Source organism: Papaver somniferum, chromosome 3 (genome assembly GCF_003573695.1).
Source record: "Papaver somniferum cultivar HN1 chromosome 3, ASM357369v1, whole genome shotgun sequence".
NCBI classification, from domain to species: Eukaryota; Viridiplantae; Streptophyta; class Magnoliopsida; order Ranunculales; family Papaveraceae; genus Papaver; species Papaver somniferum.
In genome coordinates, this window is record NC_039360.1 from 197,460,595 (window position 1) to 197,485,911 (window position 25,317).

Here is a 25,317-nt window from a genome sequence, read left to right on the forward strand (position 1 = left end):
CAACTCATTGTTCAAAAATGCGACCATCGCAGTACCCCAAGAATACTCATGCATCTTATCTAAGGGATCCAATAGTTGCATATACCCGACGTCTACCAAGCTTCCGGAACTGTCGGGGAAGATACATTTGTCCAGAACGTATAGAAAATAAGTTGACGTGGTAGCATTGATTCGCACCAAGTTCACCCTTCCTTCCCCATCATAGATTTTATTGTTCCTAGATAATGTGTCCCTCAACTTCTTCAGATTAAACTTCTTGCTTAGATGACCATCCTTCACCACAAGCATAAACTCCATCTAAATCTGATCCCAATCGAACAAAGTGTTGGTCAATTTGAAGATACCCTCCCAAGAAATGCTATTAACGAAGCCCTCACTGATTTCTTTTCCCTCAACCTCGAGGCCTAGAATTTATGATCATCATCGGGAGTTATCGCCATCTCACCGAATGGGAATAACATTGTATCAGTCTCTCCGTAGTGAAAAAGCGGGGGTCTAACAACACCACTTAATATTTCGCTTAGCAATCTGTATGGACTAAGTCTAAAATACTTTCTAGAGAATCAAATAGACAGTCAGACTCAATCTAGATAAAAGTGTATCAAGGATTTAATATCTCTTTCTTGTTTTGATTTACTCAAGCTAACAGAAATCAACGAGTCTTTAATCAAACACAAGGAATACCTTGGACGGTACCAAAAACCAATATCCAAGTATCAATCAATGACAATCAACAACCAAAGGTTGGATTACTATAATTGATGATCTAACGCACAACCTGTATTATTTCAATTATAAAGATAAACAATATAATGCGGAAATTGAAATAACACAGACACCGAAATTTTGTTAACGAGGAAACCCAAATGCAGAAAAACCCCGGGACCTAGTCCAGATTGAACACACACTGTATTAATCCGCTACAGACACTAGCCTACTCCAAGCTAACTTCGGACTGGACTGTATTGAACCCCAATCAGTCTCCCATGATCCAAGGTACAGTTGTGCTCCCTACGCCTCTGATCCCAGCAGGATACTGCGCACTTGATTCCTTACTGATCTCACCCACAACTAAGAGTTGCTACGACCCAAAATCGCAGGCTTTGACAATAAACAAATCTGTCTCCACAGACAAGTCTATCAAAGGATCAATTGTCTCCCACGGATAAACCTAAAGGTTTTGTTCGTCTTTTGAAATAATCAAGGTGAACAGGAACCAATTGATAATCCGGTCTATATTCCCGAAGAAAACCTAGAGTTATCAATCACCTCACAACAATCTTAATCGTATGGTAGCGAAACAAGATGTTGCGGAATCACAAACAATGAGACGAAGATGTTTGTGATTACTTTTTATATCTTGCCTATCGGAGATATCAATCTCAAGCCAATCAATCTGATTGTACTCGTACGATAGAAGATGCAAGATCAGATCACACAACTACGATAAAAGTAGTATCGGTCTGGCTTCACAATCCCAATGAAGTCTTTAAGTCGTTAACCTGGTTTTAGAAGAAGAAAACCAAAGGTTAAAGGAGAACCGACTCTAGTATGCAAACTAGTATCACACGTAAGGTGTGGGGATTAGTTTTGCACAATACTAGATGTCTCCTTTATATAGTCTTTCAAATCAGGTTTGCAATTAGGTTACCTTGGTAACAAAGCAATCAATATCCACCGTTAGATGAAAACCTGATTTAGATTCAAGCTAATATTTCTCAACCGTTAGATCGAAAACTTAGCTTGTTATACACACTTGACAATGCACGCTTCTAGGTTTGTTAACCGTACCCAAACGTATGCACTTGTTGGTTCAACAATAGTTAACCAAATGGTTAGCCATCATATCAACCATGTTTTCTTAGTTCAAATGACTTCAAATGAACTAGTTAGAGAGTTGTTCAATTGCAAGGAAATCATGTACTACACAAGACACAATTGAAGAAAAGATGATTTGATTCACTTGAATCGGTTCATGAACTTTTATAGCCACGGTTTGCAAACTGCATTCCTTAGTTTTTTAAGTTTAAGTTCAGAAATCATCTTCAGATATATAACCTTCTCAAGTTCGCAGACTAGGTTCGCGGACTTAAGTTACCGGCAGAGTTTACAAACTCCAGCAGAAATTCTCGGGTTGAGAACTTCCGGTTCGCGGACTGAGTTCGCGACTTAGCTTCACAAGTAGTTTGTCAACTCCAGCAGAAATTCTCGGGTTTGAGAACTTCGGAAGTTCGCGGACTTGGCTCACGCCATTCTTCCGGTTCTCTTGATCAACAAAGTTCGCAAACTTTGGTTCAAGGAATAGACTTATACATAAATGTGTTTCCAAACAATGCTTATGTCCACCATTGGTTATGTAATCTAACTCTCATTTCAATCATTGAAACATTCTTAGAGGACGTTATGTAGTTGTTACACCATTCTCGTCAAAGCAATTTTCAAGATGATTGAAACATATCATGACTTTCGTCACATGGTAAATAAACTCGGTTAAAGCGAAAAGCTTACCAACACATATTTCGAGATATAGATAGGCGAGGTATACTCGGCTCGAAATACCAAATGTGTATAATCCAAGTCTATATATATAGCATACGACTTCTTGTCTCAAAGAGTAGGAGATAGAGTAGATAGACTTTTGAGTGACAGATAAGTTCAAGTCTTCACATACCTTTTTGTCGAGAAGTTCCACCGGTTCCTTGAGTAGTTCTTCTACTTGTATGATGAATCGCCATGAAGTCCTTGAGCTCAACTACACTTTCTATCCTAGTCCGAGACTTAGCTATAATAGACTAGAAATCAAGACTTATAGTTTTGATCACTAACATTGACAAACATGCTTGAGATAGCAACGCATGCGAGTTCGACCGAGCAATGCTCTAACAATCTCCCCTTTTCAATTTTAGTGACAAAACTATCAATACATATGGAATACAAAAAAGATAAAGAAACTTTAGTAGATCCTATTCCACATGTCTAATCTTCAACATTCCTCGAAATCTTCGTCACTTCCAAGTACTCCAATGATCCCAAAGGTTGTAAGTTTAGCATCACCGCTGTTGAAGATCCGTATCTATAACAATGAGAAAGCATAGTCTCGATCATTGTTATAGTGTCATAGTATATTACACAGTGTCAAAGTTCAATTGTATCACAACTTCAACAATAATACTATGGTGATATGTATCACTCCCCTTAGTCAATACTCCATCTCACATGGAAACCACTCCCCCTTACACAATGATCCGAAAACTATATGTATTTGTAGTGTGAACTACATATTAATTCTCCCCTTTTTTGTCAATAAAATTGGCAAAGGTACAAGAACGGGATCATAATGAAATTTCCGAGAGAGACATTTCATGACAAAAGGTAAAATACATACCAACTAATTTAGATGCAATCATAAAGTCGAAGATAAATACATTCATCAAGGAGTTTAAATATACAAGATAACCCCTCTAAAATTCCATAGCCGCACACCCCTCAAGATATGACCATTAAGCACAAGTTCGAGAGAACTCTCCCCCATTTGATGTCGTTCCCGAAAGAACAACAAGAGCGACCTTAATTTCAAAAGAAAAGAAGGATTTTTATTGGACACCAAAAACCATGAGAATGATTTTCTATATCCAAAAACTCAATCAAATTAATCACAAGTAACCCCATGACTAATTTAATCGGAATACGAAATCAAATTAAACACAAAAAGTGATCAATTCAATTGATTGTGTTCAACATAAGAGAACTTATGGAGACACGAAAATAATCAAATAGATTAATTACAAGAGAACCCATAATTAATATAATTGGAATACACAACCTACATAATTACCAAGGTAATCAATTTGATTGTCATTTTTTTTGCTCGACATAAGAATACTTACGGAGCAATAACTAAATAACCAAACAAGATGATTAATTTTGTTCAATATGCTCGACATAACATATCTCACGGAACAACAACTAAGATAAGAAAATCAACTTTGTTGTATAATGCTCAACATAAGATACATTACGGAGCCTCATAGTAATACATAAAAATATGGATCAGGGATGATCAATACCGCGGAATACACAAGGATTCATTCTATCTTCAATCACTATTTGCATAATGATAATTAATAGACATAATCCTTGAAAACAAAAGATTTTAACCTATCTTCCAGCAAAGATTGACAATATAGGCTTAACTTTTGTATTTGTCAAAAGTTTATTCATTCTTTTACCAGTACGTCAATACCGACCACAAACGACTTTACTTTTGACAAAGTAGGGGACAAATATAGTTCGTGGACGTAAACACCAATCCCATAACAAATTGCAATATAACAAACCATAAAGATTAATACTGCAAAAACATCATCCTCCAAATATTTTTAGAATTTAAACCAATAAACCTAAAAAAGAACAAGAAGATGAAAAATAATAGCTATGTGTAGTCACAATCATTGCTATTCAAAGCACTAGTTATTCTTCCAACTAAACCAAAAAGAAGACACACTAGGCAAAAATGTCTTTGAGAAATTCCTTATCATTCCCGAACTCCTTGTCGTCAACATCCATTGGAATATAAGGTTCATGGAGGAAGGAGTCAATACCAACGAACCGCATTGGCTGATGATGTCGAACCAAGGCCTTCTGAATTTCGAAAGATCTTAAAAAGCAAGCCTTTATTTCACTAATCTCCTTTCTTACTTCCTTCAACTCATCAAGAACATCGGAAAACTTCTGAGAGTTAGATGGGACAGCCCTTGGCTTTCTTGTATTCCTCCTCTTTCTTTTCAAGGAAGGAGTTAATGAAGATTTCTCTTTTTCCTTGATTGATGGCTTAACATCATATTGACATCTTTTCCATCCAAAGACATGATGCTTAGATAACAATTATAAACAACTGGTTTTTGTGAGTGGAATTCACAATCTCATCAAGCAGTCTTAAGATATAAAGAATATCAGAGAGGAAAAAGGAATGTAGGGTTCACAACCTTTAAACAGGTTCGTGGACGTCCAACTATAAACCCTACAAAGAGTAGAATTATCGATAATATCCCTTTACTTTATTTGATAGACAGGAAAAACAAACCAATTTTTTTTTCCTAAAGCCTGAGCGGTACACAATCTTATCTCTTTTGATCAAGCACATGAGACAAGATTTACCAAACAACACAATCAATTTGTGTTGTGGTGAACCACAATTTGTCCACCATTTTCCTCTAGAGAGGAATCCTCAGACTTCTGTCTATAAAAGCGATTTGACCATACCTTCTTCTCTAATGGTCTTATTTTGTCCTTGGAAACCAACTTCTTAGACGAAGATAAAATCCTACATACCTCAACAGCCTTCTGAGCAAGTTTAAGCTTCCTTGCCAATCGATTTTCTCTTCGTTAAAGTTTGTTGGCGTGCCTCACTTGATGTTTATACTTGTAACACCTTGATAGTTCATGACCCTTCTGAGAACAAAATGAGCACGTCAAACTTGGATAGTATTCAGGCATATGTGGTGGGGAACGCAGCTAGACACATAGTAGATCCTGAAACATTACAACCAGAGTTTCCAAAAGATGGGTCAATTGATTCTTCCATCTTGATTGGATTCTCCTCTTCACCGAAATCATCAAGGTTTATATATGTATTGCTACAATTATCAAAATCAATGTTTTCACATAGAAGACCAACACTTAATTTCCTGTCTTCATCATAATCATAGATCTCAGACATTTCATCAAGTGTTACAGCAAGACCTTTGTTCCCAGTGTACTTTCTACGATTTGGGCACTCGTTTGAAAAATGACCAAAGCCTTTACACTTAAAGCACTGTGGCATATCCTCGTTATCAGCCTCATCAGCATCCCTGTTTTTAGGAAGAACGCGATTGTGAGGTTTATCTTATGACGTAGGTTTGTCTCTTGAAAACCGTTTACTTCTCTTCAATAGAAGATCCCTAAATTGTCTTGTGATCAAGGAGACTGATTTATCAAGATCTTCATACGAAAAATCATCCTCAGACCGATCAAACTCAGAGACATAAACACTTTTACCTTTATCAAGTAATTTAGTGTTCTTCTATGCTTTAAAGGCAACATCCTTTCCGATTTTGGATGTTTGCTCATGATCAAAGATCTTTAGCTTTCCAACCAATGTATTTCTGGAAATATTATCAAGGTTATTTCCCTCAACGATGGCATGCTTCTTAGACTCGTATCTAGATGGCAGTGATCTGAGAATTTTCATCATAATTTCCTTTTCAGGAATAGTCTTACCCAATGCAAAAGATGCATTAACAATTTCAGATACTCAGTGATTAAACTCATCAAATGTATCTTCATCTTCCATACAAAGGTTTTCCCAACCGGAATTAAGATTTTGAAGTCTAGCTTCCTTTTCATTGTAGTTACCTTCAAATACGGTTTCTAAGGTATCCCAAGCATCTTTAGACCTATTGAAATTTGACACATGGTGCCGAAGATTTGGGGTAATGACATGTATGATTGCATTCAAACCGTCGGAATTTTTCTTTGCAGCAAGTATCTCGGCAAGACTGTATTCACCAATATTCTTGGGAACGTTTACATCTCCAACTGCCACAACGGGAGCATCATAGCCATTAACAACATATACCCATGATTGAAAATCACGTGCTTGAAGAAAATCTCGCATAGAAATTTTCCACCATAAATAATTAGAGCCATTGAAGACTGGTGGTACGTTAATAGAGATAACACCTCTGTCCATAGAGTCAAATCTCTACAAACACAGACTTGTAAGGTATTGAACGTGTTTGCCTGCTCTGATACCAATTGAAAAAGAGGGGGTCTAATAACACCACCTAATATTTCGCTTAGAAATCTGTATGGACTAACTCCGAAATACTTTCTAGAGAATCAAATAGACAGTCAGACTCAATCTAGATAAAAGTGTCTCAAGGAGTTAATATCTCTCTCTTGTTTTGATTTACTCAAGCTGATAGAAATTAGCGAGTCTTTAATCAAACACAAGGAATAAATTGGATGGTACCAAAGACCAATATCCAAGGATCAATCAATGACAATCAACAACCAAAGGTTGGATTACTCTAATTGATGATCTAATGCACAACATGTATTATTTCAATTATAAAGATAAAACAATATAATGCGGAAATTGAAATAACACATACACCAGAAATTTTGTTAACGAGGAAACCGCAAATACAGAAAAACCCTAGGACCTAGTCCAGATTGAACACACTGTATTAAGCTGCTACAGTAACTAGCCTACTCCAAGCTAACTTCGGACTGGACTGTAGTTGAACCCCAATCAGTCTCCCACTGATCCAAGGTACATTTATACTCCCTACGCCTCTGATCCCAGCAGGATACTGCGCACTTGATTCCCTTAGTTGATCTCACCCATAAATAAGAGTTTCTACGACCCAAAATCGCTGGCTTTGACAATAAACAAATCTTTCTCTCGCAGATAAGTCTATCAAATGATAAATCTGTCTCCCACAGATAAACCCTAAAGATTTTGTTCCGTCTTTTGATAATAATCAAGGTGAACAGGAACCAATTGATAATCCGGTCTTATATTTCCGAAGAACATCCTAGAGTTATCAATCACTTCACAACAATCTTAATCGTATGGTAGCGAAACAAGATTTTGCGAATCACAAACAATGAGACGAAGATGTTTGTGATTACTTTTTATATCTTGCCTATCGGAGATATCAATCTCAAGCCAATCAATCTGATTGTACTCGTACGATAGAAGATGCAAGATCGGATCACATAACTACGATAAAAGTAGTGTCGGTCTGGCTTCACAATCCCAATGAAGTCTATAAGTCGTTAACCTGGTTTTAGAAAAAGAAAACCAAAGGTTAAAGGAAAACCGACTCTAGTATGCAAGCTAGTATCACGCGTAAGGTGTGGGGATTAGTTTTTCACAATACTAGATGTCTCCTTTATATATTCTTTCAAATCAGGGTTTGCAATTAGGTTACCTTGGTAACAAAACAATCAATATCCACCGTTAGATGAAAACCTGATTTAGATTCAAGCTAATATTTCTCAACCGTTAGATCGAAAACTTAGCTTGTTATACACACTTGACAATGCACGCTTCTAGGTTTGTTAACCGTACCCAAACGTATGCACTTGTTGGTTCAATAATAGTTAACCAAATGGTTAGCCATATGAGCATTTCATATCAACCATGTTCTTCTTCACCATAACTAGTTCAAATGCCGTCAAATGAACTAGTTAGAGAGTTGTTCACTTGCAAGGAAATCTCATGTACTACACAAGACAAAATTGAAGCAAAGATGATTTGATTCACTTGAATCGGTTCATGAACTTTTATAGCCACGGTTTGCAAACTGCATTCCTTAGTCTTTTTAATTTTAAGTTCAGAAATCGTCTTCAAATATATAACCTTCTCAAGTTCGCAGACTAGGTTCGCGGACTTAAGTTACCGGGCAGAGTTTACAGACTCCAGTAGAAATTCTTGGGTTTAATAACTTCGCCGGTTCGCGGACTGGGTTCGCGGATTGAGTTCGCGAAATTAGTTTCACGCAAGTAGTTTGTCAACTCCAGCAGAAATTCTCGGGTTTGAGAACTTCGACAGTTAGCGGACTGAGTTCGCGGACTTGGCTCATGCCATTCTTCCGGTTCTCTTAATCAACAAAGTTCGCAAACTTTGGTTCAAGGAATATGACTTATACATAAATGTGTTTCCACAACAATGCTTATGTCCACCATTGGTTATGTAATCTACACTCTCATTTCAATCATTGAAACATTCTTAGAGGATGTTATACAGTTGTTACACCATTTCTCGTCAAAGCAATTTTCAAGATGATTGAAACATATTATGACTTTCGTCACATGGTAAAGATAAACTTGGTTAAAGAAAAAAGCTTACCAATACATATTTCGAGATATAGATAGACGAGGTATACTCGGCTCGAAATACCAAATGTATATAATCCAAGTCAATATATATAGCATACGACTTCTTGTCTCAAAGAGTAGGAGATAAAGTAGATAGACTTTTGAGTGACAGATCAAGTCTTCACATATCTTTTTGTCGAGAAGTTCCACCGGTTCCTTGAGTAGTTCTTCTACTTGTATGATGAATATCCATGAAGTCCTTGAGCTTAACTACACTTTCTATCCTAGTTCGAGACTTAGATATAATATACTAGAAATCAAGACTTATAGTTTTGATCACTAGCATTGACAAACATGCTTGAGATAGCAACGCATGCGAGTTTGACCGAGCAATGCTCTAAAATGTAGAACCTCTCACAGAATGCAGATACGGTAAATCTATCATGATCAATATTCGAATTCTCCATCGCAGGCCACAACCCGGAGTTCTTGACAATCGCTTGCACCTCGTCACATTCATCGTCAAGATCCCAGTTCTTAGTCACTGAACATGAAGCTTGGTGCCTCATGATACGGATGACATGCTTATGATCCTAAATACCAAAAAAAAATGAAAAGAAATAAAAACACTTGACGCAAATTTAAGATAGATACACTTAAATAAAAAAAAAAACAAAAACGGATTGAGATTACTTACGATAGTATTATGGATTTGACATGCCCACGAGTCTTTGTATCCAAAAAGAACATATCCACCATCTTCTGGGGTCCCCTTTAGAGGATCATCTGGTTTCAGTCTAACCTTCAAGTGAGGGTGAGGCATGTGGGAGTCAGCTGGTTTACTGATAACCCTCTTCTTCTTTCCGGTTTCAATTGAAGTTGATGCTTGGGTTTGTTGAACATTAACTTGAGTTTGTTCTCCATCTTCTTCTTCTTCTTCTTCTTGTTCCTCTTCCTCTTCAACAATTTCATCTTCGATATCCTTATCTTTATCACCATTACCATCATCATCATCATCATCATCATTACCTCCTCCATCAAGTGGCATGTATTGATCACCATCACCATCATCATCATCATTATTACCTCCTCCAGCAGCCGATGTTCTTTCAACAACATCATCATCATCATCACCTCTTCTACCAGATGGAATTGATTGGTCTTCATCTGGAGTTTCATCCGAATCATTTGGTTCCGGTGGTGGTTGAGAATCATTCCGTACACGGATCTTGAGCGTCCCCGGCTCAACTAATTCCCCTCGATGTGTTGCAGTCAAGAGTTTTTCACCTGCGCGAGGAGGTCTTGAAGGAGGAGTAGCAGTTTTATTCTTTCCCTTTTGCGACCTAACCAAGAACAATTTAAAAAAAATTCAACAGTCGGTAGGGTAGACAAATATAACCTTGCCGGTGACACAAAAGCTGGAAAGGTCGATATCTAAATTACATGCCGGCTAACATAAAGCCGACAGGGTAGTATTCAAATACCATTCCGACTTTCAAAATTTAAGGCATCAGGAGATACTAAAAAATTGAAATACAACCGGCAGGGTAAAAATATATAACCCGCCTACTTAAAAGAAAACTAACGTCGGCAGGCTCCTAGGTTGAATACCTTGCCAACCCTGTAAGTAGCTTTTACAGATATTAACCTCCGGCAAGATCTCCAACCTAAGATCTTTTCGACTAAACCTAGCTATGGAATGTCAGCAAGGTCGTGGAACAAACACCTTGCCGGCTAAATAACTGAAAATTCAGAATTTTGATTTTTCTGACCTTATTTGACATGCAAACATGAAATTGAAGTACTAGAGTGAGTTTAAGTAGGCCCTTACTTTCTCAATCGCGTCATTTCTCCCTTTTTCAGCGGCTTCGATTTCTTCTTCTTCAACCGCTTTTTTCTTCTCTTTGTTTTGGACTACCAAAGAAATTCCTGGGTTATACTCATTGGGTTTTCGATTTGCTCCTTTCATACGACTAGCCCTTGGTCGTGGTGGCTCCATGTTTGAAGATTAATCAGAGTTTTCGAATCGACGATTACGACGAACTAATCGACGAGTTTTGATGGTGGTGTGATGGAGAGCTGGTATGGTTGTGGAGGAGAAGAAGAACATAAGAAGGAGGATGAAATGAAAAGAATAAAACTGATTCAGGGTAATTAGAATTATAAAAGGTAAGGGTAGTATTGTAACTTCACCCATATTTGGCCTCCCCTTAGTAAGGGCACTATGTCCATATAAATCTGGGTATACCCCAATTAATCTGGGTATACCGCAATCTCGCTAGGTTGCAGAAGCTAATTTTTTTTATTTGTTTGTTTGTTTGTTGGTTTGTGAATTGGTGATACATTTTAAAAGACTAACTTAAGGTGTTAGGCCAAGCACTATGGTGTGCCATTTCGCTATGCTATCCTCTGATTGTAGCAAAATGCGATTATTATGGTCTCCAATTTCATTTTAGAGTAGCGATATATTTTCTCTAAATTTAGAAGTGGATCATATCTGATCCCCTTGTAGAGAAGGGAAATGACACGAAAACTGAGTATCCGTGTCTGGTTTTCACAATTTTATACTAACACTTTTATTTTCACTCTTTTTATCCATTAAAACTCTCTTTTTTTTATACCTGTTTTATCTTTTTTTCTTTCTCTTAATTATCTTTTAACCTACACAATTCACTCCAATTACTCAGTATCCGTTTGACACTATTTACACGGAAACTAAGTTTCCATGTGTAGGTAAAGGATAAAAACAGACTATAGCATTGCCTTGAGACCCATATCCTTTAACTACAAAAAGGGGATAGCTAAGGGATATAGCACACCATAGTGGTTGGTCTTAGAAACATATGATACATTACAAATAGAGCCATCTAATGTGGAAGATGAAATTTCTTCCCTGCCGTTAGACTTATCTACTGAAAATTTTAAAGCAATACAAGTAGGTGGGATGTTGTCCCAAGAGATAATATAGTCAAAAGATTTTATCTTTTTACCTAAATATATGTTATTATATTGGCAGTTTTGGGAACAAACAAAAATCCAACAAAGTTAAAGCAGGATTTAGCAGCCTCATTCATAAATTCTTGACTCTATCATGGAATAAAAGAGGTATTTCCTAGCACATAGTCAAAAAGGTTCTTGCAATATTCCTCAATATTGAAATTAGAGAAGTGTTTCTCCTTAGCTCGTGTTCCTGCTTGCAATAGTCCTACTGCCTCTGCTTCTTCTGGTTCAGCTGTTGAGGATGGTCCTGCTCTTCCCTTTTCAAATTCACCTGCATCATCTCTTAAAATTAGTGCATAACCATATGGATTGTCATGGGCTATCCAAGATGCATCAACATTTATTTTATGATAATTTTTCACTGGAAATTTCCAATTTTTTTCAACATTTGTCTTCTTGGGGATGATGTTCTTCTTAGGTTTAATACCATAATTGTACCAAACTTGTAAATGTCTCTGGATTTCTATGGATAATTATAGAGGAAATTTTTGCTTTCCTTGGAAAGCTCTATTATATATTTCTTTCCATAAAACCACATCTTTGTCAAAACTAATTCTAATGAAATTGTAGCACTAAGTGATTCTAGTCAATCCTTATAGATATCAAGCAATTTGGCAGATGCATTAAAATGAAATTGAACTGGATTAGGGTTAAGGGCCCAAACTTGTTTAAAAAAGGAGTAGCTAAAGAAAAAATGATCTATTGTTTTATTATCATCAGAACAACAAGGAGAAATGTTTCTAATTATCCTAAAAGTCTAAAGTTAGCAGACTTTTTTTTTATCGTCATACCATAAGTTCCAACAAGAAACGTTTACATAATAGTTTTCAAGAAAAACAAATACATCATAACATGAAATAAATACAAACAAAGATGCAAAGGGAAAATAAATCATGAAGAGAAAGAGCAATCTACAACGATAACACCCAAGTCTTGTACTTTGAGATTGGAGAAGAAATGGTACCCGAAATTATAATTCGACCATTTTGATAGATTTTCTTCTAGGAAAAGAGATGCTCCCATGACCAAGAAGTAATTTGCCAAAAATTCTTCATATGCAGCGAATAACTCGGATGCCCTAGCTCTATTTTTCTGATGAAGAATATTTTGATCTAGCCCGTGCCGAATCGCCGATGTACTTGTATCAAGATAACCAAACACGAGTAAATCGTTAGAAGGAAACTATGAAAGTGTAGATAAAATCTCCCTAAATAGCGAAGATAAAAAGACCTATAATAGAGAAAAAAATAATTGAAAACAGCGAAATAAATCCTAAATAAAAAACAACTATGTCTAATATTACTAAGAAATAAGAATTTTTTGCTCAGATCTAGCCCTTAAAGGACTAGATCTGAGCAAAAGAAGAAGAAGATGATGAGTTTTTCTCTAAGTTTTGAGGGGGGGGGGGGGGGGGGAGAAGAGAAAGAAGAGAGAAACCGTTTAAAGTTAGTAGACAAATCATTTTAACGACATTTCCGGATAATTTTTTGTTAGAGCACTGCTCGGTCGAACTCGCAAGCGTTGCTATCTCAAGCTTGTTTGTCAAGTTTAGGTGATCAAAACTATAAGTCTTGATTTCTAGTCTACTTATAGCTTTGTCTCGGACTAGGATAGAATGTGTAGTTGAGCTTTAAACTTCATGGCGTTCATCGATTGAAGACGAAGATCTACCGAGGAGATCTTGGAGGAACTTCATCAACAAAAGGTATTTGGAGACTAAAACTTATCTATCACTCAGAAGTCTATTCTATTTTATCTCTTATTGAGACTAAGTCGTATAGCTATATAGACTTTACATTATACAAATTTGATATTTTGAGCTGAGTTTAAATCGCTTATATCTTTCTCAAAATATGTGTTGGAAGCTTTTTGCTTTAGCTACATTCATCATTATTCTTGACGAGTTTAGTTGGAAACAATTTATTTGTTGGAAACTAAATAATGAGTCAAAAGATGATCATGTGAAAATTTCCTTGAAACATCTTACATGATTTGTGTTAGAAAGTCATTTGATGGAGACTCAGAATGTTTTGTATTGATAATTCGATCACTTGAAAATTATTTATAAGCTAATAGTTTATGTGAGACAGCTATTGTCGTCTTCTAAGGATATTTTAATGATTGAATGGGAGTTTAGAACAATTAACCATTGTCTGGATATATCACAGTATGCATACTAGTGTGAAAAATGTTGTAGTATAATTCAGATCTGGAACCAAGTTTGCATAATAGTATGCAAACAGTTTTAACTGCTAAAGTCCGGGAACCAAGTATGCATACCAGTATGCGAACGGTTTCCCCAGAGTTAGGTCCGGGACGACAGTTTGCATAATCGTTTGCGAACTGTCGGACAAGACCAAAGTCCGGAACTTAAGTTTGCGTACCCGTTTGCAAACTAAGTTGGTTTATGTTCTAAAATCAGTTAACTATGAACTCATACTCATGAAAAAGTACATATATAAATAAAGGAATGCAATCTTTGCAAACCGTGGCTTAATGTTTATGAATTGATTTTCTTGAATCAATCCGATTTTGTTCCAATTTTGTCTTGTATACTTCTATGAGAATATAAAAACTTGAACAACTCTATGAGTAACACAATTAGATCCATTTGATTATCATTTGATCTAGAAGTGTTAAATGAATGTGGTTAATAAAAAAGTGTTCATATGGCTAACTTCGGTTAACTGTTGTTGAGCCAACTCAATATAAACGTTTAGGTACGGTTACCCATATCTAAATGAAATTATATTTCATTTGTGTGTAACAAGATAAGACCATCTAAAGGTGGAGAAATATTGCTTTGGTTTTAAGAAAACTTAGATTGGATCTTAAATCAGGTTTCATCTAACGATGAATATTGATTGCTTTGTTTCAAAGCTATCAAACCCTGATTTGAAGACTATATAAGGGAGAACTCTAGCAACTTGGAAACCTAATCCCCAAACCTGCTGTGTGATACTAGTTGCGTACTAGAATCGATTCTCCTTTAACCTAGATTTTCCTAAAACCATTATATGTTAATGACTTAAAGACTTCATTGGGATTCTCAAGCCAGACCTAACTATTTTCTCTGTAGTTGTGTGTTATGATCTTACTTGTTCTATCATATTGAGTATTATATTCTCTGAGTTGGCTCAAGATTTATCTCCGGTAGGTAAGATATAAAAAGTAATCACAAATCTCTTCGTCTCATTCTTTGTGATTCCACAATAACTTGTTATACTACCATATATTTAAGTTAATGTGAGGTGATTGATATTTCTAGGTTGTTCTTCGGGAATATAAGACATGATTATCAATTGGTTCCTGTTCACATTGATTTATCAAAATATGGAACAAAAACTTCATAAGTATTTCTGTGGGAGATAGATTTATCTATCAGAATAGACTTTTATGTGGGAGACAGATTTGTTTATCAAGTCTTCGACTTTGGGTCATAGAAACTCTTAGTTATGGGTGAGTTCATCTAAGGGAATCAAGTGTGTAGAGTCCTGCTGGGATTCAGAGGCATAAGAAACGCGACTGTACCTTAATCGGTGTGAGACTTGGTTAGAGCTCAACTACATTCGAGTTCGAAGTTAAGTGGTAGTAGGCTAGTGTCTATAGAGACTTAATACAGTGTGGTGTTCAAATCTGGACTAGGTCACGGGGTTTTCTGCATTTGCGGTTTCCTCGTTAACAAAACTTCTAGTGCATATGTTATTTCTTTTACGCATTATATTAGTTTATATAGTTGAAATATCACAGGTTATGCGCAGTTTAATCAATTGGTAAATCCGACCTTTGTTTGTTGATTGAAATTGATTAACACTTGAACATTGGATTTTGATACTGTTCAGGTTATTTCTCATATCAATCGGGATCACAGATTTCTATCTGTTCGATTACAGATTGCATTGAGAAATTGAGATATAACTCTTGGATGTTTTTCCTTGATTGAGTCGGACGGTCTAGTTGATTCTCATGGAATTACATTGGAGTTAGTCCATTCAGATTTTCGAGTGAAATATTGGGTGTGGTTGTTAGACCCCCGCTTTTTCAATTGGTGTCAGAGCAGGAAGACACGATAAACATAATAAGTTTGTGTTTGTTTGATCCTAAGGATTGTTCCTATGGGAAATATCTTTGGGAAATTTGTTCTGTGCATCTGTAACGCACACCAAAAATCCTTAAAGATTTTTCAGAGTTTATCTATCTCAAGACCTCTGGTCTCTCAAGATAATCTCATATCATCTAAAACATTAGAAATCTTAGATGATGGAAAACAATCTAAAGGAAAAAATAAAGATTCCTTCAAAAAGGTTCGTTGCAGAAAACGTGTGAACAAAGATCAAGGATATGGAACCTCTCTAGACAGCTTATCAATCTTTTTGAGGAATACTATCGTGATGGATCAATTGACAAAGATCTATATATGGATTTTGAAAACATGTTTAAATCGCTGGAACGACTTATTTTTGATTAAGGAAAAGGTTTGTGAAAAAACGGGGGTCTAACAACACCACCCAATATTTCTCTTAGCAATCTGTATAGAAAAAATCGAATATACTTTTAAGAGAATCAACAAGACTCAATCAATTAAAAGTATATCAACGAGTTTATATCTCTCTCTTGATTTGATTTACTCAAGCAGGAACTGCGAGTTCTAACCAAATGTAAGGAATAACTTGGATGGTACCAAAGACCAATATCCAAGGATCAATCAATGAAAATCAACAACCAAAGGTTGGATTACTCTAATTGATGATCTAACGCACAACCTATAATATTTCAATTATAAAGATAAAACAATATAATGTGGAAACTGAAATAACACAGACACCAAAAAATTTGTTAACGAGGAAACCGCAAATGCAGAAAAACCCCGGACCTAGTCCAGATTGAACACACACTGTATTAAGCCGCTACAGACACTAGCCTACTCCAAGATAACTTCGGACTGGACTGTAGTTTAACCCCAATCAATCTCCCACTGATCCAAGGTACAATTATGCTCCTACGCCTCTGATCCCAGCAGGATACTACGCACTTGATTCCCTTAGCTGATCTCACCCACAACTAAGAGTTGCTCCGACCAAAAATCGCAGGCTTTGATAATACACAAATTTGTCTCACACAGACAAGTCTATCAAAGGATCAATTTGTCTCCCACAGATAAACCCTAAAGGTTTTGTTCCGTCTTTTGATAATAATCAAGGTGAACAGGAACCAATTAATAATCCGGTCTTATATTCTCGAAGAATAGCCTAGCGTTATTAATCACCTCACAACAATCTTAATCATATGGTAGCGAAAAAAGATGTTGCGGAATCACAAACAATGAGACGAAGATGTTTGTCATTACTTTTTATATCTTTCCTATCGGAGATATCAATCTCAAGCCAATCAATATGATTGTACTCGTACGATAGAAGATGCAACATCAGATCACACAACTACGATAAAAGTAGTATCGGTATGGCTTCGCAATCCAAATGAAGTCTTTAAGTCGTTAACCTGGTTTTAGAAGAAGAAAACCAAAGTTTAAAGGAGAATCGACTCTAGCACGCAAACTAGTATCACACGTAAGGTGTGGGGACTAGTTTTGCACAATACTAGATGTCTCCTTTATATAGTCTTTCAAATCAGGGTTTGCAATCAATGTTAGCTTAGTAACAAAGCATTCAATATTCACCGTTAGATGAAAACCTGATTTAGATTCAAGCTAATATGTCTCAACCGTTAGATAGAAAACTTATCTTGTTACACACACTTGGCAATGCACTCTTCTAGGTTTGTTAACCGTACCCAAACTTATGCACTTGTTGGTTCAACAATAGTTAACCAAAAGGTTATCCATATGAGCATTTCATATCAACCATGTTCTTCTTCACCATAACTAGTTCATATGACTTCAAATGAACTAGTTAGAGAGTTGTTCAATTGCAAGAAAATCTTATTACTACACAAGACACAATTGAAGCAAAGATGATTTGATTCACTTGAATCGGTTCATGAACTTTTATAGCCACGGTTTGCAAACTGCATTCCTTAGTCTTTTTAAGTTTAAGTTCAGAAATCATCTTCAGATATATAACCTTCTCAAGTTCGCAGACTAGGTTCGCAGACCTAAGTTACCGGGCAGAGTTTACAAACTCCAGCATAAATTCTAGGGTATGAGAACTTCGCCGGTTTGCGGACTGGGTTTGCGTACTGAGTTCGCGGACTTAGCTTCATGCAAGTAATTTGTCAACTCTAGCATAATTCTCGGATTTGAGAACTTCGGCAGTTCGCGGACTTGGCTCACGCCATTCTTCCGGTTCTCTTGATCAACAAAGTTCGCAAATTTTGGTTCAAGGAATATGACTTATACATAAATGTGTTTCCACAACAATGCTTATGTCCACCATTGGTTATGTAATCTAAACTCTCATTTCAATCATTGAAAAATTCTTAGAGGACGTTATATAGTTGTTACACCATTTCTCGTTAAAGCAATTTTCAAGATGATTGAAACATGTCATGACTTTCGTCACATGGTAAATATAAACTCGGTTAAAGCGAAAAGCTTACCAACACATATTTCGAGATATAGATAGACGAGGTATACTCGGCTCGAAATACCAAATGTGTATAATCAAAGTCTATATATATAGCATACGACTTCTTGTCTCAAAGAGTAGGAGATAGAGTAGATAGACTTTTGAGTGATAGATAATTTAAAGTATTCACATACCTTTTTGTTGAGAAGTTACACCGGTTCCTTGAGTAGTTCTTCTACTTGTATGATGAATCTCCATGAAGTCCTCGAGCTCAACTACACTTTCTATCCTAGTCCGAGACTTAGCTATAATAGACTAGAAATCAAGACTTATAGTTTTGATCACTAACATTGACAAACATGCTTGAGATAGCAACACATGCGAGTTCGACCGAGCAATGCTCTAACAGTTTGTACTGGAAAAAAATTCTGACTCCGTCTTTCGTGATAAACAGTCGGGTATTGTTAACTACTCTGGAAAAACCGATAAAAAGGTTTCGGACATTCATGTTACCAGTTCCAGATGTCGGAAAAATCCTTTCTTTAATCACAAGAAAAAAAAGTCAAATTTTCAACTGATCCTGAGTATCACTATGATTATACTTTTGGTATATTTTACAAATATCGTCCGGAGAAGGTGCATGAAGATTCTTCTGCCTATCTAGCCTCTTGGTAACAAGATTGACTCCACCCCATTTGTATATAACTTGAAATGGGGCAAGTAACTGTCTGATTAGTTTTGTATCTTTGTACTATGAGTTAGTTTTTGAAATTTACTTTTCCTTGAAGAAAAATTCATTTGACAGATTTTTTTCTGTCTACCTGAGGTTAGAAAATGCTATGTAGTTTTATACTATTTTAATTTTCGCACTGTTTTAATTTATCCTCAGTGTGCGAACCTCATGGTTCAGGATTTATTAATGGTATCTTGTTTCCTTTTATGGGTTACCGAATCGGCACGGGTCCATACCCACTACTGGGTTTTTAAGAGTTTCAATACGCATACCATTCTTCTTCATCATCTCTTTGTCTGCGTTCGTGAACAAGGGCGTTTCTAGGGTTCACGAGTTTACTCCGTTAAATCTCTTTTTGGAGGTCAAAGAAACAAAGGCTTGTCATCATCTTAAAGGAGCATATCAAGTATGCTTTTCTCTTTCTTATTGCTTTCAATTTTTAGGTTTCATGGGGAAATCAATAATGATGATAAGAATTCTAAGAAGAGGTCAAAAAATCATAATTCTTCCTCTATTATGAGTATGAACATATCAAGTGACCAAGATTCTATTAGAATTAGATTTATCAATGATTCTAGTAGTAGGACCCTTGAAAAGATTTCTTCTAGTGGTTCCGTTCTAGAAAATAAATTGGTAGAGGAAAGTGGTCATAAAGAAGATTTGGTGTGTTTTGAGAAATACAAGCTTGGTAGTGGTTTTCGGAAAACTTGGCATTTCTAATCTTTGTCCCTCCACAATTAATTGGTGGAGTCGTGAATTTGCGGAGTTAGTCTATTTCCTTGAATCAGGTGCTCAATTTCTTGATATTTGTGGATTTACTATTCTTCAAATGGTCTCGATGATGTCATCCAACAAGAAGTTAGGCTTTCCATGCTTAATTGAGCAAATATGCCATGCACATTTCATTGATCTAATTGGCAACTCTATTGGAACTCCCCAACTTGTTTGTCCTTGTACCTTCAAACGTATGAAGATGAATGCTTGCAAAAGACAAAGATGTGATTCCTTTGACGGTTCTTGTGATCCTACCACCTTGGGTATTCTTCGTCAAATTCGCAAGGGTGTGCATAAGATCAATTCCAAGGTAAAATGTGTGCAAGAAAAATTATGTGTGATTTCTACAAAGTTTACCCAAATCAAGAAAGAAATGGAAAAGGTTCAAGCCTCTTGTATGGAGTCCGATGATGATGATGATTATTGATTTCTAAAACTCTTATTTCTTTCATCTTGTCTAGGAAACTTCTTATGAGAATTTTTTCTTGTGTTTTAAGAAGGATAACTAGGGTTTGGAATAACAAATATTGTGATTACACATAGTTATTGCCAACGATTTTTCATCTTGCAATGTTTTAGATTTATTTATTTAAATTCTAAGTTATTTGGAAGATGATTTTGCAGTATTAATCTTTATGGTTTTATATATTGCAAAAATATTATGGGATATGTGTGTTTACGTCCGTGAACTATGATTATCTCATATATGTCAAAAGTTAAGTTTATTATGTCATTATGCAAATAGTGATAAAAGATAGAATGAACTTTTGAATATTCCACAGTATTGATCTTTACCTGATCCACTTATGTGAAAGTACTGTATGGCTCCGTAAGTTTTCTTATGTTGAGCATTTCAAATTAAATTAATCATTAAGGTTCTCTTGTGGTTAATTTATTGGAGTTTTCTGGATACAAATTCATGTTTCATGTGATTTGTTAATGTCCAAAGAAATCCTTCTTTTTTCGTAAAAGTAAGGTCGCTCTTGTTGTTCTTTCGGGAATGAGATTTTATGGGGGAGAGTTCTTGATTGAACTTGTTCTTAATTGCCAAATCTTTGTGGGGAATGCGACTGTGGAATACTGTAGGATTTTTCTTGTATCTTTATAAACTCCTTGATGAATACACTAAGTTTCGACTATGTGAAATCATCGAAACAAAGTTGATATGTTCTCTTTTAGTCATGAAGTGTCTCTATGAGAATGTCATTATGATCCCGCTAGTTTTCGTACCTTTGCCAATTTATATTGACAAAAAGGGGGAGAATTATTTTGTAGTTCACACTACATACATATGGTTTATTGATCATTATGTAAGGGGAGTGCTTTTCATTGTGAGATGAAGTATTTAGTAAGGGGGAGTGGTTTTTATTGGAGTTGTATTCTGAGACAAGTTGGCTTGAGTTGTGCTCTGCAACTCCACGACCGAATCGGAGAAAATTTTCTCAAAACTTCTTCGTTTTCAGTGCTTCGTTCTCATTAATTCAGGTGTTTCTCCTGACTCAGTTGTTCGTTAAGCTTTAATTCTTCATCATTTTCTTCATATTTTATCATTAATATGTCTGAAAATTGAAGTTAAATGGAGAAATTCTCAAATTCTTAATCTGAGGTTTCAAAAAAATTTAGCTTTCAGAAAATAATTTTGTTCCAATAGCTCTTAATCCATCAGTATTCATCCCTGATGAGATTATTGATGAGAGTGTAAATGAATGGCGTTTTAGTTTGATTGGAAGGCTTGACTTCGTCAAATTGAAGATGTCAGTTGCTGAAGCAAGTTTGAGGAAACAATGGAGTCTTACAGGTAGCTATCAATTCATCTCTATTGGTAAAGGATTTTTTATGATCAAATTAGAGAATAAGGAGGATATGAAATTTGTTTATGAGGGTTTCTGGAAGGTAAAAACTCAATATCTTAAGATTAGATTCTGGGAACGTGATTTTAAACCTGAACTACAAAAATCTTCCAGTGCTTTTGTATGGATGTCGTTTCCTGGCCTTAGTATTGAATATTGGAAAGAAGACATTCTTATGTCAATGGGTAAAGCAATTGGTAGACCAATCCGTGTTGATGATATAACTCTGAAAAAAGAGGTTGGCTATTATGCTAGTATTTTGGTGGAAGTTGATTTAGCAAACACTATTCCAAACAAAGTAGTAGTGGAATCAAAGTATTGTAAATTTGAGCAAGAAATAGAAGTCTCAAAATTTCCAAAGTTTTGTAGCAAATGCAAAATTGTTGGACATTTGGTAACAGAATGCAGATTTGCAAGGAAAGAACAACATCAAGGTGTGAAAACTAACAATGGGCATAAACCTCAATGGAGATACACACCTAAAAAATCTCCATACAGCAATCTGGAGGTTTTGATATATGTATTCCTTCTACTAGTAATCATATTTTGGATCCAGCTAATGATAATGCAGTTGAAGAAATTGATGAAATAATACCTCCTATCATAAGTAATACTCCTATTGTTCAAGGTAAGGGTCATACAGATCATACTTCTTCTCAGGCTAAACAAAATGAAGGTTACAAAGGTATTTTATAATATCCTACAGATTTTCCTGCTTTATCTATTGGAAGACTCCTTGAAGTTGGGACAAGCGTTCCACCTAGTGCTGATACCTTTAATTCAAATGTTGCACATAATACTTTAACAACAACTTCTGATTTATCTTATGGTGAAGCAAGTGACTTATTAACAGCTCAAGTTTTATCTAATATTTCTGCTACACAAGAAGGATGGCAGGAAGTGGAAAGGAAGAACTCTTCAACTAAAAAGTTTGATAATTCTCACATTAACACTGGTTCTTGTAATAAATTTCAAGCTCTGGTAGATGTTGCTGAAAAACAGGATCACACTTTATCAAGGGTGGTGAGCAAGCATACTAAAGGTAAAACTACTAAAGGTATGCCTAATGTTACCACAAGAAAACAATCTAATAATTCAGTAAAAACAAACAATGGAGTGGGGAGTTCTAATACTTCACATTCAACTACTTATCAATGATAGTACAATACTGGAATGTCAGAGGCTTGAAAAGAATACAAGCCAAAGACAAACTAGTTAATTTAGTTAAGAATTTTAGACCTTCTCTTTTATGGACAGCTGAACCAAAAATAAGAGTTTCTAGTAATGGAGTAAAGAATTTAAGACTTCATGGTGTGAGTCAAATGATTGTTTTGGCAATTTAAGAATTTAAGGCTTCCTGGTAATCCAAAGACAAACTAGTTATTCACAATTCTACTGATACTGCAAAAGGAAACATCTGGTTGTTTTGGAATTCTTCATTATCAAGACCTGGTAGTGGTATCATCTTCAAGGCAAGCCATTGCAGTTAAAATTGGAGATATTCTGGTAACTGGTATTCGTGCAGCATGTCTCACTGTGGATAAAAGACAATTATGGGAAGAGTTAAAAGATATTAGTGCAACGAACTTACCATGGATGATAATTGGTGACTTTAATGTGGTTTTAAGTTGTGATGAAAAATTTGGTGGCAGAAGACCTCTCAGAGTATCAATGCAAGACTTTAGAGATTGCACAGAGTCTTGTTATTTAATACAATCCACAAGAACAAGAACTAAAAATTCTCTTGGTGCAATAATAGAGCTGGAAAAAAAGAATACCATGTGATTTAGACAAAGCTTTTTATAACACAAAATGGTTGGATAAATTTGAAGGGTGGAGTTATAAAGTAGGAGGAGTAAGGGGTATTTCTGATCATGGTGCTCTTTTTGGTGCAGTTGTAAACTGTAATAAACCAGAAAACTCTCCTTTCAGATATCAGAGTGTTTGGTCTTCTCATCCAGACTTTCTAACTCTAACTAAGGAATCTTGGAGTGAAGAAATTGCAGGAACTCCGGCTTTCTCCTTCATGGCTAAACTGAAAAGGCTTAATAAAGTTATCAAGAAGTGTAATTGGGAGGTTTTTGACCATAGAAGATGAAGTTTTAGTAGCTTCTCTGTTATCTGATAATGATCCTGAAAATATTGAACTGCTAAACAACTTAGTCACTGCTAGAGGAACGCATGAATTAGTTTCTCAACAGTACAATGAACTAATGAGAGCCAAATCTAGAGTGAAGTGGTTAAAAGAGGGTGGGTGCTAATACAACATTCTTTCACACAAGTATAAAGATTAGACAGTCACAGAACAACATTACTGAGCTTGAAGATGAAGATGGTAATATGGTGACTGAACAAGCACAAATTGCAAATGTCTTAGTAGAACATTACAAGAAGAAATTTCAAGCTCAAACTGTAAATATTTCTGCAGATATTTTGGATGTTATCCCCAAGATTGTAACTGAAGAGGACAATTACTTATTAGATGATGTTCCTTCTACAATGGAGATCAAAGAAGCAGTTTATGGGATGGATCCAAACAGTGTACCAGATCCAGATGGCTTTCCTGGTAGTTTCTACAAATGTGCATGAGAAATCATTGGCTTGGAGTTAGTTGAAGCTATTCAATTCTACTGGAGTAACAGGTTCATACCCAAAGGTCTAAACTCCAATTTTTTATTCTTATTACCTAAAGTGCAGGGGTACAAGAAAGCTGACAAGTTTAGACCCATAGGTTTGGCAAACTTCAATTTCAAGATTATCACTAGAATAATTACCACAAGATTAAGTACAAAGATTGGTAATTTGATTTCCATTCAACAGGGTGCTTTCATTAAAGGTAGAAACATTCATGATAAAATAGTATTAGCTTCTGAGATGATAAATGAATTAAATACAAAAGGAAGAGGTGGAAATGTAGGACTCAAACTTGATATATCTCAAGCATTTGATTCATTAAATTGGGAATTCTTATTTGAAGTTCTTAGAAGATTTGGTTTTTCAGAAATTGGAATTAGTTGGCTCAGAAAGATTTTTAACTCTGCTATGATATCAGTGCTTGTTAATGGAGGACCTTATGGTTTCTTTGTATTTGGAAGGGGTCTTAGACAAGGTGACCTATTATCTCCCATTCTTTTCATCCTTGCTGAAGAAGTTCTAAGCAGAAATCTCTCAAAATTAGTAAAGGAAGGAAGATACAAGCTATGGTAAACATAGGGGGTTGTCAACCTTCACATCTGATGTCTGCAGATGATATTTTTGTCTTTTGTAATAGAAGTAAAATAACATTGGATAACTTGATGTAATTGTTAGGTAAATATTAAATCTCAGCTGGACAAGTAATAAGTAAGAACAAAAGCAAATGTTTTGTAAATGGTGTATCTGATACAAGGAGACATGGAATAGCTGATTATTTGTAAATGAGCTTGTCTGAGTTACCTGATAAATATTTGGGTGTTATCTTCAATCCAGGCAGAGTTAAGTCTTATCAAGTATGGGAGATGGTAGAAATGATGCAGAAAATGTTATCTGGTTGGATGGGCAAGTTTTTGGCTTTCTCTGCTAGACT